Source organism: Sceloporus undulatus, chromosome 1, assembly GCF_019175285.1.
Source record: "Sceloporus undulatus isolate JIND9_A2432 ecotype Alabama chromosome 1, SceUnd_v1.1, whole genome shotgun sequence".
Taxonomy (NCBI): Eukaryota; Metazoa; Chordata; class Lepidosauria; order Squamata; family Phrynosomatidae; genus Sceloporus; species Sceloporus undulatus.
In genome coordinates, this window is record NC_056522.1 from 13,170,090 (window position 1) to 13,190,361 (window position 20,272).

Consider the following 20,272-nt stretch of genomic DNA (forward strand, 5'->3'; position numbering starts at 1 on the left):
ATAAAATTGGAATGTTCTGCTCTCAGTAACCGCCAAAGTAACATCCTACAGGTGATGTTACTTACAATACATTACCTCTATGTTCTGTCGTGAACTAACCCTGTGAAAATGGATGCAACCACCACTTTGAGTGGCCTATGGCATCTTTAAAGTCCTTTCCCCCTCCCTGAGGAATAGATAGGCATGTGAGTTATTTAGTTAACTGATTAGTAATTGAAGGGCCGAGTTTGGAAAACGTACAAGTTTTTCCATGAATATTCATTAAAAAAATAATTAACTTGCCTCCTGATTTAGAACCCAACAACAGTTTCGTTCCATTTGATTTTGCCTTTTTTATTTTTATTTATTTTTTTATTTGATGGCAGTGTTAATTATATGCTGAGGTTTAGTTGCTGGGGGTTTCACTCCTAAGTGGCAATTGACTAACTGCTTCTGGTGACAATAACCCTGTGTGGGGTTTTTATGCTCTCACAATAGGACTCTGCAGCTGGAGGGAGGTGCTCAGCCATTTGCCCAGGAGTAGCAATGGCTTCCTAATGTGAAGGCCTCTTCCCCCTTTCTAGCCACCCTCCTATTGCAGCTCTCAAGGATGCCATTCTCCCTCTCTGCAAACTTATAATTATCTCTCTTTGGTGCCAAGGGAAGTTACTAACAGCTTCTCTAAAGGGAGAATATGGCTCCCTATTAGCCCCACTCCATGCATGTATCTGAGAGAGATTCAAAATGGCTGATACGCCAACCCTCCTCTCATGTGTATTTCCATTAGAAAACTGAGATGGACTATTGCAAATGGGGGTATTTTGGCACATAAACAAGAACTGTCCTTAAATTAAGCTTCTACAAGTGCAACAGGGTAGTGCAGGTGGAGGCAAAATTTGGCTGAATTTAGAGAGCTTTCACGGTCTTTATAAGTGGAGGTCATGATGTTGTTAAAGACGGGAAAGGGAATGGTTTGTTTGTGTTTTTAAGGCAAATGTCATAGGTTGACCCTGTTTGAGAAAGATATAAGTGATCCGAGATGGAGCTGCGCATCATTTCCAGACCTGTTGAGTCTCCTGGTCAGGAGAATTCCACACAAACATCCCATAGATGTGAAGTGCATGCACCATGTTAATCCATTTGAGAAAAGTGGGCCAAAAATTACATTTTGTTGACTGAAAAGTTTTGGGAAATGTGTGCATTCGTGTTCACAAAAGCATACACATTATGCAAAAAAGTCCCAAAAGCATACTGTCTGAAATAGGCAAGTAATAAATTTCATGAATCCATTTGGAAAATAGGATGGAACAAACAAATACCAGTCTCTGTCAGACTGTTTGCTCTGTCCATCTCTAGAAGATGAACAGTGTCAAGTGGATCTTCTGTATGAAACATTAATAAAAAACACAGTGAAGTGCTTATCTAAAGTGGCAGACAATTGAAGTAATAAGATTAGGAAGGTTTTTGAAAATTCACCTCTGATTTTCCATGGATTTCTCCTTCACCTGTTTAATTTTTCTTATGAATTGTTACTTCTTGTTTCTTTATATGCGATGTATTAGGAATTCCCCACTGTTCTGTTTTTGTTTTATGTTTAGTTCACGAAGTTATACTCACTTCATGAGTTTTGTCATGGGGTTCAGTTCCATCTTATCTTGTCATTTATTTATATCTACCAACAGAGATACACACATTGATGAAACAATGCAGAAAGGGAAGGGGACGGAAGAATATGGAACCAGTCACCATTTTGACATGGATGCATGTGGGACTTCTTAAAGTATCTTGTTAGCCTCTTTGATTTGAGATTATAGTGGGTCATCAAAATGAAGATAATACAGTGGGCCCTTCTTATACACGGATTTTTTTATACATGGATTCAAGCATACACGGTTTGAAAATGTCCCAAAAAAGTATAAATTTACCTTGATTTTTCATTTTTTATAAGGGACACCATTTTGCTATGTCATTATATTTAATGGGATTTGAGCATACACGGATTTTGTTATACACAGAGGATTTTGGAACCAAACCCCAGTGTATAACAAGGGTCCACTGTATATCACAAAGAATTATTACTTTTTCTTAACATTTTCAGCTCATGGGGGGCTGGGGGGAACTCACATCTTTCCTAACTATGAACTGCCTTTCAACCTGAATCCTTAGGAGGAAAAGTTGATTCTTCGATCAGCAAAGCCATGAAGACTTTCTGCCTCTTAAGAGATTAGTCCAGTGCTCCTTATCTGCCTAACTGAGGGTTCTCTTAAAACACTAGCAAACAAAGAAAAAGGGCACCACATAACTACATCAGGGACACATAGGCATGGAGACTTATCAAGGATTCATCAGGGTAGTCAAAGCAACAGCTGGAGTGGATGACCAAGGACAATGGATCATTTTTAGTAGGTGATTCTCCCCTTCCCCATCCCCCCTCATCTGAAACAGCATTTACATTAGCACTTTAGTGTTCAAAGTCCTTGACAGACATTGGGTGGCATCTTTTTAATTATATATGTCAGCGTAACTCTGGTGTATGCCTTTTTTGCTGTTGTGGAGGGAGGAGTTCACTACAGCCTCTTGCACAATGATTCTCAACCTCCTGAAAAGTCATCTTTCTCATTCTGGTTCTCCACTCCATCCCACCAACATGACCATTTACAGACCAGTGGAGAGTAAGGGGCATTGAGGAGCATCAGCTATATGCTGATAGCTGAACATACAATGATAAAAGGTGCATTTACACAAGGGGAGAAACCCATACTCACCTTGAACCTGGTGCAATCAGTTCAAATGACGGATGATGAGTTCTCAGGCAAAGCCATTTCTTTTAGCTTTTAATCTGATTTAAAAAAAACTCACAGGTTACTCTGGAGCTTAAGGAAGCTCCAGTGTGACCTTTGTGTTTTTGAAGTGTGGAAAGCTGGATCAGGATAGATTTGGGGTTATCCAATTGTCCACATGTCACAAATGTCCACTGTGACAGATTGGTGCTAGCAGACACCACTATTTTCTGTCCCTTTCACTGATCAGTATTGGAAAGCCTCCCTGGGGCCACCATTGCTACTACTCCAGGGCACCCAGCCATGTGACCAATGAAGAAGTACCACCTCCTCATTGATCATATGGCTAGGCACCCAGTTCTGACTTCACCAGAACTGATGTTGTCAGCAAGGCTCTGCCAGGGAGCAACTTGAATGCTGAGGCAGTGGCTCAGTGGCCCTGAGGATAACAAGACACGAGTGCTGATGTGCTGTGCTGTTGATCTGGCTGATCATCTAGACAGGAGGCACATTGCCATTACATGTTGCATTCATGTAATGAATCCAGGGCAACTCCAGAGGAGAATACTCCAGTCTGCCTCTGGATTACTGCAGTTGGTATAAACATGCTCAAAGTCATCCTCCATGAATTCCTGGGAATCCTCTGTAAGTGGCTGATTTCGAGTGGATGTAGCATGAAACAGATGCATTTTGAGGGTGGCAAGAAGGGAGACAGAATATAGTTCCACCTAGGCATAACTTTAGGTCCATTTCCCAGTGGAGGATCTCAACTGACATTTTGAAGTTTTTACCAAGTGCCTGTAAGGTAAATCAATATTAGCATTCGTTTATTGCAGTTGGAAGGACTGAGGCTGACAGAGAATGACTAGCGAGTGCATGGCAGATGCAAAATTTGAAACAGACTTGCTGATTTCGTAGCTCAGGGTGTTTGTTTTATGCCATGCCAATTGTCTTCCATCTCATCATCTCTCTTCCATTCCATCCCACTTGTTCTTACTTGTTCATCCCTCCATGGACTGGCCCCTCCTTACTTATCAGACCTTCTTTCTCCTCACCTTCCCACTCGGGCCCTCCATTCTGGTAGTCAAGGTCTGCTGTCTCAGCCCAAGATTTCCTCTGCCCCATCCTGGATTCGTCCCTTTTCACTTGCTGCCCCTCACTCCATCTTCTTCCCCCACAAGCAAGAGCCATCACTTCTTTAACCAGCTTCAAAATGGAGTTGAAAACCATCCTGTTCAGAGAAGCCTTCCCAGGCATTGCATAATTGTCACTTACTATTTGATGTTCTTTTAGTGCCTGTTTATCAAACCATTTCCTGTATTGCTATGTACTGTATATGCATTATCCTACTTGAGAGTATGTATTTTCCCTGGATGAAGATTAACCTTCCATTATGAAGCCAAGCCCTCCCTCCAGTCCATCTGCCTTGGTCCAGGCCTCGGAGGTAGAGAGGAACTGCTGGACCTCTTACCCTTTCCCTCCACCACTCCCTTCTCCTTCTGTGTCATGTCTTTTTAGATTGTAAGCCCGAGGGCAGGGAACCGTCTAACTAAAAAGATTGTATGTACAGCACTGTGTAAATTTACAGCGCTTCATAAATAAAGGTTAATAATAATAATAATAATAATAATAATAATAATAATAATAATAATACTCTGATAGTATTGTTACATCTCTATTGTTCTATGAAATATGCCAACCATTTGCTTGTGGATAGGCCTGGATTTAGATCATTGTCAGGTCAAGCATTCACAAAATAAGGGAACGCACTTAGGGCTCCTCTGAGAATAGCCTTTTGAAACATGTCTTGCAATTCCTCAGAAAATGCATTGTTGAAGAAGGAGCCATCTCTTTAGGTAACATACTGATCACCCTTTTATCTGTGAGGAGATATGGGAGCTCTGATCCAGGGAACATTTATTTTGGGGCATCAGTCTGGAATTAGTGCTGATAACCTTGTTGAAATGAGAGAGATCTTTCGTTTTTGCCTGAGGAAACAAAATGTTCCAATAACCTTTGCAAGCTACCTCTCCATCCTTTAGAATCCATTCATTCTCCCTTTATTCCTCAGACACATGCTCCTTACATGCTTCTCCATAGAGTTCCCCCCATAATTCAATGCGTTCAAGGAGGCTTCTTAGAAAGGAAACAACAAGATGAAATTTCTCAAAATTCAAAACCCTTCTCATTAAACCAATAAGCCAATTGTTAGTCCTGACTAGAGTGAATCCTTTGTATTCAAAACCTAAGTTACAGGTTTTGTAGCTAAATACCTCTATTGATTTAACTGTGTCTTGATCTAGTTGAGACTAACAGTTACATTTAGATCTGCATCTATATCTGTATTGTATCATATCTCTTTAGTGACCCTAAGCCTCTACATCTTTGAGCTGAGTTGGATACTCTGCTCTGAGCTTCTTTCATTGCTACAAAGTCTAGTTGTAAAGCAATGCTATTCTGTGATTTTTTAAAAAAGCCCTGCTAAATCTTTAGGTGACCACTTTCTGTTTTATTTACAGTCCACTTCTCCCAGGACCAACATCTCATAGTTCTTGTTCCCAGCTAAATCCAATTTTCAGTTGGCAGAGTAACACTGCCATCTAGTGCCCTCTTCTCTTTCAAAGCGAATACCTCCCCCCTTCCTTTGCTTCCTTGCCATATTATTTTTTTCCCCTCTAAAAAGGTTTTTATCCCGTCAAGGAAAACCCAGTTCTTGGAAAACAACCAACTCTGTTGGAACTCGGAGATAATAATCAGTTTCTCTGGGCTTGTGAAATTGGCTCATTAAGCGTGCTTTTTAACAGAAAATATTGGAAGCGATTAAGTCTGCTTTACTGAGTGGGCATGAAATGGCTAACCTTCGGCCACCCATGGCTCCTAGGTGCCTGGCGTCGTTTTATGCATGCGGCGTAATGTCTTTACTTGAAGTGCTGTTTATTCATCACCTGCTTATTTATCTCTTTGCGTTTGGCAGGCCCATCGATCAATGTTAAACTGTCACACAAGGTTATTTTTCTTTTACATAACTGTATGGGCCTCAGGTAGTGGCATATTAAAAGTAATAACTTTCTAACTTGTAGCTTGAGATGACAGTCCTAGTTTTTATGGGAATATATTACAGTTCAAAATGGTGCATGTGCGTGTGGCTTCTATATAGCTATACTTCTTAAAAACTAATGCCTTTTCAAGGTCAAGCACAGAATCTCTGCCCTATTCAATGTTGCTGCCATTGCATGTATTAATTTGTGGTTCTTTAGTACAAGCCTGACCCTTACCAGCTTGGGTTATCTTTTGGCACTATGGCACAGATAAACTCACTAGCTCTGTAATGGCATATGTTTTATATACGCTGTTCTGCCCACAGTCCAATGTCTTATTTGACAGCCACATCAGTTTGGATGTTACTAGTATATTTTTAGGATACCTTAAAGAAACCAGATACCACCTGATCTTGGAAGCCAAGCAGGGTCAGCCCTGGTTAGAATTTGGATGGGTTATGACCAATGACCAGGTCTGTTGCAACACTATAGAATTAATACAATTTGACCCCACTTTAACTGCCATGGCTCGATGCTTTGGAATCCTGGTATTTGTAGTTTCTGTGGCACCAGAGCTCTCTGACAGAGAACGCTAAATATTTCACAAAGCTACAAATCCCAGAATTCCATAGCATTCAGTCGTGGCACTTAAAGTGGTATCAAACTGCATTAATACTGCAGTGAAGATGCAGCCCAGATCTACTAAGTGTTGTAGGCTATATATCAGAGGAAGGAGCAGATAAAACCACCTCTGACTATTCCTTGCCTAAGAAAACCCTATGAAATTCTTGAGGTTGCCATAAGTCTACAGCTAAATTGAAGACACATATGCACACTCTGGCTCATTAAACTTTTCTTAGTCGATTTGTCCAACAGAATTAATATGCAATTTGAAGCTGCTTATGTTTGCAGCTGAGTAAAGCAATTGTTTTGAAAATGATAGGTACTTTACTTTTAGACTGGGCACATATTTGTTATGCCTTAAAATATGCTATATTATATAAAACGTATAAAAATATTACCATTACTTGCATTGTTATCTTCCCTTTTACAGAAATTAATGTTCAAGGTAGCTAACATCATTAAAAATGGTTAAAATGGAGCATTAAAAACATTACAATAAATAATGCAGCTCAACAAGCTATACTGGGGGAAAATATATTGCTTCACTTTTCCTAAATGTAGTGAGAGTAGGGGCTGTTTGGAAGTCTAAGGGGAGTGCATTTCATAATCTGGCAACAACACAGGAGAAAGCCTTCTTCCATGCTCCCATAATGACATCTTCCACATATGATGGCATTTCCGAAAGGGTCTTTTCTGAAGATTTTAGTGACTTTACAGGTTCATATAACAAGACTGATGGTTTCTTATACAGCCTGGCTCACAGCTATTTAGTGTTTTAAGGATTAAAATCAAAGCCTTGTATTGGGCCTGGTGAACAATTTGTAACCTTTGTAGGTCTTTCAGTAAAGGAGTGATATGGTTTAAATTCTTTGTACTAGAATCAGCCTATATTTTACAGCAGCTGAAGCCTGGGGATAGTCTTCAAGGGTAGCTCTGTGTAGAACATATTGCCCTAATATAGCTGAGGCATTGCAACACATGGACAACTGTTGGCAAATTAAATTAATCCAGGAAAGTTGTGGTTCATAAACTAAATGGAGTTGCACAAATTCCTCAACAATGCTGCCACCTAGGGACTGCAGTATATATATATATATATATATATATATATATATATATATTCATTCATTCATTTCATTTTTATGCCACCTATCTCCCAGAAGGGGACCCTTCCTCCCAGAATGGCTCACAAATAAAAACACTTTGAAAGTTTTACAATAAAAAACAATTAAAGACATCAGATAAAAATAATATAAAACTGCAAACCTTGAGACTACAAGACACACTTCATATAGCAAACACATCCTATAAAACCCATCCCATGTTTATGTATCAAAAGCCTGTCTGAATAAAACCATTTTTGCTTGTATAACACAAAGTTCAAGGAGTACTCCCAGACTACAAATCCAGTATTTTGAGGGTGGGTGGTACAACTCTTTCAAGGGAAATCTGAATCCTCTAGTTGCTGATCCAAAAGTTCTATTAACCAACAATGTCTCTCTATTGTCAGGGGTTAATTCCAGATTATTTAAACTCATCCAGCCCATAAGCAAACCCAAACAACATTCAAGGGCACATATTGCCATCATGGTATTAGATGACAAGGATCAACTGAGTTTTGTCAGTGTATTGGTGACATCTTGTTCTGAAGCTCTGAATGGCCGCTCCCATTGATTTCATGCAGATTTCGAATAAAAGGGAAGGTAAGATAGAACTCTGTGGATCACTGTGCTATTTCTGATCTCAGATATGTGTCCATTTATTCTTTTGCACAAATGCAGGCATATATCAAGCTGGTGGCTGATAACGGTGGGTGTGTACGTAATATATATACTATGTGGTATAGTGATTATAGTGTTAGACTACAACTCTGGAGAAAACTCTGTGATACCATATGGGACGTGGTTATTGATACTGATTTTGAGGGTTTACCAGTGTCCCAGAGCAAAGCCTTAGAGTCAGAAATGACTTGAAGGCACACAACAGCAACAACCAATTGTTTATCTGTCAGAAATCTCCTCCCACATTTTACATAGAACAAACAGGTCAATATCTATACACACACACATACACACAATAATTAGAAGCAAATCTGACCTCTCTCACACACACTTTTTATACAATATAAATAATTAATTTCAATATATTTGATATATGTCTTTTGCAGAATCATAGAGATGAAAATACTATCTATCTATATAATAATTTGAAGGTTTAGTTCTTTTCAACTTTATACCATATGCTTAGGGTATGTGCAGTTCTACCATTTACCAGGCATCAACTACCTGACAGGCTCATATTGGAATGATTTGAAAACCTGTAAAGACTATGCAGGAAATGTCAGTTTCCTAACGGTAAGAGTTGTTCAGCAGGAAAATAGACTGTCTTGAAGAGAGGTGATATTTCCTATAGTTAAACAGAGTAAACAAACAAACAAACCCAACAACATGCAAAAACAGAGGTTGCATGGCAGTCAATGATGCTTTAGTTGTGGTCTGTCTGCAATAATAAGGATGTTGGTCTACATGATCCTTTTTGACCCTTCCAATTCTACACTTTTGAGATCATGATTGACACAAATAGTGACTGATAGGATCATTATGGATATAATGATAGATAAACAGACAGATATTTAAAATGTGATTAGAAAGAAATGGAAAAAAGAAAGAAGGGGTTTATACATGATAGCTGAACAGATCTGAGACCATCCACTATTTGTGAAGTCGAAGGCTTTCATGGCCAGCATCCATAGTTTTTTGTGGGGTTTTTGGGCTATGTGGCCATGTTCAAGGAAAGTTTCTTCCTGACGTTTCACCAGCATCTGTGGCTGGCATCTTCAGAGAATGCTTGCCTGGAAAAAGTGGATACACACAGTGTGAGCCTGGGAATGCAGGAGTGATTTGCATGTGTATTGTTCTGTTGCTGATGGCAGGCCTCAGCCTGGGAGGCTATTGCAAAAGAGGATTAGTGTCTGCTAATTGGAGATCATTATCTGCTGGGAAAGCCCCTGACTCTGAGTGGTTTCCTATTTGCATTTGCTGAGTCCTCATTTTGCTATTCTTCAGGACTATTTAATTTTGAAATTGAGGAAAACTCAGCCTGTGTGCTGCATGCAGTCCCAAGCCCCCAATTTTGTGGGCCTCCAATCCCCCCAGAGACTTCAATGATTACTTGAATAAATTCTGTTTAAAAACTGGCTAATTTTCTTACAGTTTTTCACACCCCAGTGCTCCAAATCTGCCCACAAATGCAGTGACCTCTCTCATTCATGCACATAGTAGCACTCTACCCTCCACAAGGGTCAACAGTTGGCCAAAAATGGCATTACAAAGTCACACAACGTCACTTCTGGTATGTCATCTATAGGGGTTTCGGTGAAAATAACCAACACTCGTCTTACAGTCCTTTCCCAGTTTACATGGCAACTCCAGTATGCATACATTTTTAAAGGAGATTGTTCTAGTTATTGAATAAGTCTATAATTGATCCAGTGTAGATTTCTGGAGTGAAAATGTAACACTGTTCTTCAATTAACTCCTTGAGTGACTATCTCAAGTTGTTAAGAACATACCTGATGTTTATTTCAGGTGAATGTGTCTGCAGACCCTATCGCATGGGGTTAAAACAGCGGCTTCCATTTTTCGAATTCACAGCCAATTCAGGAGGCAGCCACGTCCTATCACACAAAAATCGCCACCAAATGACCGCCCGAGTCCATCCTGGATGCAGCCCAGGTTGTCTAAGCTGCTTTCATGTCCCTTTTTTGAAAAAGGAAGCTTCTAAAAGTGGCTGAGGAAGCACCTTAGATGACCCAGGCTGCATCCGGGATGAACCCGGGCAGCAATTAGGCAGTGATTTCTGTATGATAGGACACGGCTGCCTCCTGAATTAGCACTGAATTTGGAAAGGTAAACTGCTGTTTTAACCCCATGTGATAGAGTCCCTAAGGTAAGGTATCTGTTTTGTCAGTAGGGACTTTAAAGCTGATTTCTATATTTCAAACCAGGATACAATTGATGCGAGAAACATGGGGCTCTTCAGAAAAATAAAGTCTGGGAAAACTTATCAAGTTTATTTCTAAACTACCTTGAGTCTCTGGCAGGATATTTGTCCATGCATTGTATAAAGAAGGAACCCTGTGGACTTGACTAGAGTTGCCTCAGGGCCCTGGACCACTAGAACATGTCATTCTTTTCTTGTTCAACACATCTTTAAGACATGTGTAATAAAAAATGCAAAATTGGCCTAAGACCCAAGTCACTGTAGATTCAGAACTTCATCTATTATTTCCAGCATCCAAGCAGCTTTTCCAAATTTAAAATACAGTGACTGCCCGAATCAGTGAGCAGCTATCATATGCTGATAAAATGGGACTAATTCCAGACTATGAGATTTTATGTCTTAAACTGAAACATAGGGGGAACTCTGTGCGATGTTTTGGGACCTGGTGAAATCATTCAGCATGATATATGAAGCATCAACCATCATTGCACAAAGTATAAAATTTAAATAAACAATATGTTAATAGATTTTAAAATATGTTTTTATAAACAACTATCTTCCAAAGATATGCTCTTGACCTGAGATTCCTCCCCCTTCTCATGAAGACTTGAAAATAGGGTTCAGGCCCTTAAGCTCAGGACCAGACACTGAGGCCTGGCATCTCAAATTGGCAGATCTGCAATTGGTAACATAATGTCAATATTTAGCCCAAGGGTGGTGTAGTGCAACCATTGTGTAACTATGTGAGTAAAGACTTTTACTTACAATCATTATCTAGGATCTCAGCTGATATATTTGAGGGTCAAGGCAAGATTTAGAACCAGGAACTTCATAAATCAGCACCTTTGCCATGACTCTGCCATGGTTCATAATGAAATGCGCTTCAGCTGATAAGCAGATGTATGAAAGTGCCCTTACTCTCTAAAATGGGAGGTGTGCCTTGTATTGGCAGCACCTGACCAGAAGAGCACTGTGTTTAATTCCCACATATACAGGACTATCAAAGCTTTATTGCTGTTTTATTAATAGAAAACCCTTGTCCATGGTGTATATTTAGAAACATGAGTGCTAGCCCAAGCTGCAATCCAAAGAGGAGATCAAGGGAAGGAAAGGGGATTGTAAGGAGTGCTTTGAAATTCAACACTAAAAAGATCTGACATGCTTCTATCTGTAGGCATTTCTTAGGCTGGGCTGAAAAAAAATATATAAAAGAAAACCTGTTTGTACAGAGAATGCTTGCTTGGCTTTAAGCCAAGACAGGAAGTCTATCAAAGCAAAAGCAATGTTTGAAAGCAATGAAATGCTGGGACCAACACGAAAGCTGGGGAGGGGCAGCGGCAAGGGATAAAAATAAAATAAAAAATTAAATGAATAGTTTCCACATTAGAAGTAGGTTTTCTGGCTTTCTTTCAGAGTGATGTTGGCTGGTCTGTTTATAGACCCACCACATCTGGCTGCCACCACTCCTGGTTCTCAAATGGAAGAAGCAATTAAAAACCTTAGAATCATAGAGTTGGGTTTTCCTCAAAGGCCAGAGAGGCCAGCTTTCTGTTGTAAGTCAGACCCAGCCATCACAAGCTCAGCAGATGGATCCAGATCATGATGAATCCCATGCTTACTGCAAAAATAAGGTTCAACAAGTAAATAATTCAAGAAGAATCACATAAATGTATCAAACTAGACACTGTGATGGCAGAGGGCTGTTATTCCCAGGGCTACTTGAGATTAAAAATGTGGGAGTAAACCTGGGCTAAAATCCCGCATGAACGTTGCATGGCATAAATCTCCACGTGTGGAGTTAGATGTGGATTCTGCTCTGTGGCCCTTCTGTTGAATAACAACACAGTGCAACCAAAGGCACAACCAAAGGGACATCAGTTAAACGAAATTCTGTATGTGCATCTACAGCACATGTGCACTTCTGTCCCCATGATCTTGAACTGCATGCAGATAGTGGACAGCAAAATGTGCAGGTATTCACTAGTATCCTACATCAGCTTCTTAGTTATGAATGCTATTTCAACCCCACAAGCCAACCTTAAAAGCCAATAGCCACATGGAGCAAATAAATTTTGTTTGGCGGTGAAATAGGGTACTAGGAAGATGATATTTCTGGGCCCTTTTACCATTAAGAAAGATTGTGATGAGGAATTGCAACAGGAATATCCTCCTCATAATGGCCCAACGGGGAGCTGAAATTAACTCTTTCGCTCAGTGTGGTGCTGCTTGTAAACATGGGACTGTGGGTGCATTTACAATTGTGGCAATGGCATCACAATTGTAACTATGTAGTGTTACTGAATATGGTGCAACTATAGATCTTCAACTCATAATCTGTAATTGCAATGCAGAATACCAGCGATTGTTTATTTATTTGCTAGCAGCATTGGTATGTGACCCCATAACCAAGTTTTCCGGGAAGCTCACAATCAATAAATAAAAACAGAGTTTAAATACAGAATAGAAAATAAAAATGTGAACTAAAAGCTGGAGTAGGTTTACCACTCCAGTTTCACAAGGAAGCCCACCAACCATCTCATAAACATGAATAACAATTCTATTTGAATCCAGTTTGATTTGAATTTAGTTCTCCTCAATTTAAATCTACGCTGCAGAATTAATGCTACAGTTCCAGCCTGAAGGAAGCCTGGGATTTGCAGTTTATCATGGCACTGGAGCTCTCTGGCAGAGATTGCAAATATTACACAAAACTACAAATCTCAGATTTCCCTAGCACTGAGCATTAATTCTGCAGTGCAGATGCACCTCTAGATAGCTCTTTGAACACTCCAAATGTAGGTTGAAAGATAAGAGGCTGAGGGGAATACTATAGATGAAAATCTGTGCTACAGCAGTGAACTACTGTAGTCAGATACTGCTGGAATCCTGGAAATTCAGAACTTGCTGTGTCCTCAAATCTATTATTTGTATTGAATTATTCTCATGCTTGCCCCAGATTACTTATCCTCCTTCTGATCTATGTTACACTATTTGGCTATGTAAAGGATGTGCCCAAAGAAAAGGGAAGAAGGTTGTTGGAGCTTGTGTTGAAAGAGGGTAGAGGAAAGAGTGTCCATTAAGGAAACCAGTAACCCCCCCCCCCTCCATGTGATTGTGCTCTTTTGATCAATACTTTGCATCAAAGTAATTTAAACATGTATCACTCTTTCAGTCTGGCTGTTTGTTTTTTCAGCTTGACCCATAGCATTGATTAGGACCACGGATGGGAAAGGAAGTAGAGCACTGGTTAATGTAAACTTAAACAAAGTCACCCACTGAGAAGGGAAAAAATGACCCAGTGTCAATCTATTGAACCTTAGGCAGAAGCTCAGGGTATTGCTATCTGGAGGGCCAAATGAGGGCCTTCTCCCCCAAATAAGAATTTTGCCTCCTAAATTAAATTTTCCTTCAGTCCCCACATGTTTAGTATTGCTGAAAGTGAGACATAGAAGGTTGTTCATGGCTAGAACTTACCTTTTCTGTGTTCACATTTCCTTTTCTTTGGATGCCTCAACTATATTTTTAATTGCTCAAATGATGTTTTAATGATTGCAATGCTAGAAATTTGGGAATGGAAGAAAAATTATTGGGAAGAAGAATGGACAGTCCCCTCATTTTGACCCCCATTCTGGGTGGCTACACCCCTGAAGCATGTAAAGGTTCTTCCTGGCAGCGTTGGTTAGAAGCTGCTTCTCTGTCTTCTCTGTCTTGGATTTTAATAGTCTCCTGATTCAACTCTAAGGAATATGGAAATAAAGAGTCCCTGCAAAAGTTTTGGTCTTTGATAAGGAAAGGTATGTCAACATATTGAGACTCCTGTTGAGAAAACAATAAACCATTGCAAGATTTTTCACATTCTGTAACTTTCGATTTTGCCCCCCCCCCCAAAAAAAAAAGTTCTGATGTTGGGGAAAAATGAAAAAAAGATGGCCACCAGACTCAATTGGCAGGCCGTGTTGCCACCAGGAAGGTCGCCACCTCATTGCCCCTTTTCTTGGGCCCGTTCCACCCCAGCATGCTTTGCTGGGGCAAGTGGGCCCATGATTGGTTGCCGGGAGGGGAAGGGGAGGTACATCTGCCTCCCGAAGGGCCTCTCTGGGAGGAGGGGACCACTCTTTGGTCGCCCTGGTCCTCCAGGCTGTCGATTGGTTGGCTTGCCTGGGGGCGGGGCTTCCTCCCTCACGGCTCCTCCCCTTTCAAAGGGCCTATATAAGGCCACGTGGTCCGTGACTGCGGAGCCATTCTTGCTCGGCTCTCCCGCCCTCCCTCCCTTGGCTTGGTGGTTGTTCTGTCACAACTATGAGGGCAGCAGCATAGGTCATGGATCTGGTGGACATGGTTTCCAGGGCTGCGGAGCACTGGATCGGGGGTCCTTTGGGACCCAGGTGTGCTGAGGGCATGCGTTGTGGCCATTGCAGGGGCCACATCATGCTGGCGCCTCCTGGTGACTAGGGGCTTCGGTGAGAACATTCGATTGGCTGGTTGCATGTCTGCGAGATGGCGTTCTCTTAGCCCCTAGGTCATCCCAAGGCCTGGCCGTGACCAGGCATTTCGGTTCATCAAACAACCGGGGGCGGGGGTGGGTGGGTTGTTCAGTATTCCAGATCCTGACCTCATGCTTTGGGCCAACCCTACCTTGTTTGCTGTTTGTTCAATAAAGTTGTGGCCTTTCCTGCATATCTGGCTTTTGGTTTATTTTGGCAGCGCCCCTCCAAGGCAAGACTAATAATTTTCGAGAAGAAGCTTTTGAAATGATTCACTCTTGTATGAAAAAATAAAATCAACAAAGATGAACAACGTGTAGACTCATTTCACACAAAGCAGGGGATGTGTAGCAGATGACTAATATTTGTATGTTTGTCAGCTGCTTGCCTATGATGGTACCCTTATGCATGTCTTGGATATTCTGTAGAACTTTATTGATGGAATGGGAGTGCTCTTGTATGCTTGAAACCAGATGTGGGCAAATCAGTCTATTTCCCATCTCTGCCACTTGCTCACATACTAATCCATACATTCATTCCATTTTGCAATTACAGGTCTGAAATACTTGAGACTAGAAGTGTTTCAGATTTTGGATTCCCTCCCCCCTCCAGATTTTGGTATATTTGCATATTTAAGGAGATATCTTGGAGATGGGATCCGTGTCTAAACACAACATTTATGTTTCATACACCCCTTCCATAACCTGAATGTAATTTAATACAATGTTTTTAATAATTTAGTCTATGAAACAAAGTTTGTGTACATTGAACTATCAGAAAGTCAACATCTCAGCCACCCATGTGGAGAATTTTGGATTTTGGAGCATTTCAGCTTTCCGTTTTTGAATAAGATATACTCAATTGTATCTGCAGGTTTTACGTTTATAATCTCCATGACAATTAGCAGTGAAATACATATCTCTCTCTGTCTCTCTCTGTCTCTCTCTCTCTCTCTCTCTCTCTCTATATATATATATATATATATATATATATAATTTTCAACTCATTTACTGTCAAAATATACACTTCAAAAGTCTTTTGATACTTTATTTTGTGCCAAGAACTTTGTCATCACATCCAGTTAAATAATTACCTTTCAATATGCATGTTAGCTGAAAAGAACAGGTCAGTTTGTACTATAATTTACAGAGTTCATATTTCTCAAGCATTCCTATTTACAACCACCCCTATTCTCAAACCAACTTCTTCATAGGCTCTTTACTGCTTTTAGCCATACCTTTCCAACTGCTGTTTGTGATGGTGGCAGTGACTGTAGGGGAGAAGCAATACAGCGCTCCCTTGTGTTCTTTCCTGGGTTGGGATGGGGAAAATTTTTCATCACTACATATATGTTATGGATGTGGAAACTGACATTCTCAGTGTGTTGGTTCCACTAAAGAAATAAGACTAGATAGATTGCAGAGCTTGGAGAATTATTTTGAAGTAAAATAGATAGATAGATAGATAGATAGATAGATAGATAGATAGATAGATAGGCATTTAGTATTGCAATTATGGATTCATAACCTAGAATGAGGGATCTATAACTGCTCTGTATGCAGTATGCAAAGGGATCTTGTAGTTCCTTGGAGACTAACTGAAAGAAAGAATTAGGTAGCATGAGCTTTTGTAGACTTGAGCCTGCTTCCTCACATGCAACAGATGTGTTCTGTATTCAGTAAGACTACATAATCTTACTGTAAGTCTGTGTAAATGCTATCCCTTGTCACCTTAAGAGCCAGCAACTGGTTTGGGCAAAGGAGGCCCATTCAGCTTCCCATCAGGCATAGGGTGGATGGTATTTCCACTCCCACTCCTTGTTGCAATCTGACTTGATGGTGAGAGGGTGGTGGAGGAAACATTCTCCTCATTTTGGCCCATTGAAAAGCTGAATTGACCTCTTTTACCTGATTTAGCTGCTGACTCTTAAGGCAGGCTGGGAGGGTGTCAGGTCAGGAGATGCTATTGAGTAACTGAGTAGCCAGTGTAGAATATCAGTGTATGAATGAATGTGTGTGTATATATATAAACTTGTTCAACTTGAATGCAGAAAATATCATAAGAATAGCAGGTATAGACTCAGAAGGAGGAGGAGGAAGGTATGTGGACTACACCATATTACTAGGAGAAAACATCTCAGACCTGGAACAATTACCGAAGAAGGTCCAAGATGAAAGTGCAAAGGCAGGCTTAATACTGAACATAAAGAAAACAAAAAATAAGGACCATAGAAGAAACACATAAATTCAAGCTAGGCAATGAAGAAATTGAAATTGCTAAAGAGATTCCATACCTAGGATCAATCATCGATCAGAATGGTAACTGCAGCCAAGAAATAAGAAGACTAGGAATGGGAAGGATAGCTATAAAATAAATAAATAAATAAATAAATATTTTATTTATATCCCGCTTTTCTGTTTACAAGACAATAAAAGCAGCTCACAACATATTAAAATCCACATTTACAAAATTATGTCTCAAATTCCCCCCTTAAAACAGGATTAAACATGTACAATTAAAATATCTATTAAACACACACACACACACACAAAATATATGAGGACAGAATGGTGGGCTAATACATGATGTGGAGGCAGTCATTCTGTGGCCGGGCACTTTTATTCAGGAAAGGCCTGCTGGAAGAGATCCGTCTTGACAGCTTTTTTAAAACTGTCTAAGCTGGCAATTTGACGGATCTCGTCTGGCAGACTGTTTCATAATTTGGGAGCAATTGCAGAGAAGGCCCTCTGGGATGTAGCAGTTAGTCTGGTTTTCAAAGTCTGCAATAGATTCCTCCCAGAGGACCTGAGGGTGCGGGGTGGATTATATGGAAGCAGGCGATCCCTCAAATAGGTTGGACCCAAGCCATGTAGGGCTTTAAAGGTTATAACCAACACCTTGTACTGTGCCCGGAAACTAATAGGCAGCCAGGGAAGAGATTTTAGGATGGGTGTTATTTGGTCACTCCTAGTTTTTCCAGCGACCAGCCTGGCTGCCATATTTTGCACTAGATAAGATCCTAAAGAGTAAAGACGTATAACTAAGCACTAAAGTCATAATTGTTCAAATCACAGTATTCCCCATCATATGTATGGATGTGAGAGCTGGACAGTGAAGAAAGCAGATATAAAGGAAATCATCTCATTTGAGATGTGATGCTGGAGAAGAGTGGAGAATACCACAGGCACCCCAAAAGAAAAACAAATGGGTCCTTGAACAGATCAAAGCAGATCTCCTCTGGAAGCCAAGATGATGAAACGGAAGCAGTAATACTTTGGATTCATTAGAAGGATTCATTAGAAGGCATGACTGAAACAAAAAGACAGTAATGGTTGGAAAGGTTGAGAGCAATAGGAGAAAGACCACACATATGATGGATAGACTGAATTAGGAAGCTAATGAGTATGAATCTACAGTGGAGGATAGGGCAGCTTGGAGATGTCACATCCACAGGCCTCATTCCCACTACAAAATAAATTGTTTTTGGAGTCAAATCGATGACACAATTTAGTTCACACTATTCAAGTCCTGGATTTACTTACCCATTTCAATTTAATCCACTTCGCATTCACATTCAGCGATCAATTGGTTTAACATGGGGTTGCCTGATAGGGTGACTGTGCCACAGGAACCAGTTCTGATCTGCAGCCCGTTCACACTATCCCTGAACTGATTTATCATAAAAGATGCAGGGAATTTAGCAGATCCAGAAGAAGTGCTTTAAATGGGTCTAGCGCCGCCACCCCCTGACAAACCATGCCAGGGATTCAGCGCAAGTACGAACAAGGGCCATTTAAACCACTTCAAACCAGTTTGCAAACTGGTTTATTGTATAGTGTGAAGGGGGCCCATGAGTCAGGGCTGACTTGAGGGTAGTTAACAACAACAACAACAGGCCAGAATGCTGTTGGCTGGTCCCAGCTAAAGTAGAGTCATTCGATCAATTTAATAAGTCAACATATGCATTAATGTTATTCAATTGGGCTATTCTAATCAGGACTAACCAAGAGGATTCATGTCATTTTATTCATTCTTTCTGAAAGGGAACCCTACAAGATCTAGTCAGAAAGCTCTGGCCCAAAAAGAAAGCCAAAATTGGATAAAGACAATTTTGGAAGCATTCCTAGGAGACAGCTTGCAAAGCTCCATCATTCCAGATATGGACACATGTCTCAAGTAAGCAAGTGTTTTATAAATTATCATCTGATCTGACAAAACAACAATTCTGAAATAATCTAATTGTAATAAAAAGACATATTTGGCTTTCCTCTGCTTTCCAGAAGTTTCAGATTTCAAAACTTCAGAAACCTATCAAATGTTAGATGTCCTACTGGAAAAAAGAAAAGTTTAAATCACCAAAGCACTGGGTTAGTGATGAAAAAGGAGAAGGAATAGAATTTAAAAAAAACAAAACGGTTTGCATTGGTCTTTATTGATCTGATTGAAGAGTTTGGCACAATGAGGTTTCTAGGGCTGCTAACATTTTGGGAGTATTTGCAAGTCCAGAAAATGTCGTGAGATGATCCATTATCTTTGCCATGGTGTCCTGTAAGCAATCGATGCTTGGTATTCTTCAGGATCTATTTGTAACTTCAAGAGATACTAAGCAAAGGTAATTTTTGGCACAGAGTCTCCTAGGATTATTCTAGATAGACATGACTGATGATGCCACTAGAGACTAGGTGCCAGAAACATTTATTTTGAGGCTTTCTAGATTGGCATTTGGGACGTCCGGAGGACGTCCCATTTTAAAAAAGGGGTGTCTCTTATAGACGCCCCTGGGCCTAGTACGGACTCCGTCCGTACAAGATGGCGCCAGCCCTTCTACATGGCCGGCGCCATCTTTGCGTATTGGACGCTGAGCATCCATACGCGTCGCGTCCCTTGTGACGTAGCGAGTGCGCCCCTGGCGCCTCGCTACGTCGCAAACATGACGGAAAAAGAAGCTCCATTTTGGAGCTTCTTTTTCGGTCCGCGTGGGAGTCGGGCCGTCTGAAGGCTTCGGCTCCCCCGCGGACCTACTGGCGGCAGCGGCAGAGCGCCGCAAAGTGGCGGTATGTACCCCGCCTTTGTTTCAAACATCTGACAGATATTTTAACTTCACAAGATTGAAAAGCTGTGCCAAAGGAAATAAAAAGGTTATGTAGGAAATCTCTATACACAAATAGTCATGGACATCAGTTGTGTGCTATAAAGACTTAGCACTTGCATGACTAGTAGATTCACTACAGGAGGAAGATTTCATGAGATTCTAACCATTTCCAGTGTCCAGGGATTGGCTGTTGGAATGGTGATGACATATGCATGCACAAGGCAAAGCCTTTCACAGTAAAAGCCCTTTATACAAAAGCTCTTTATGCCCATC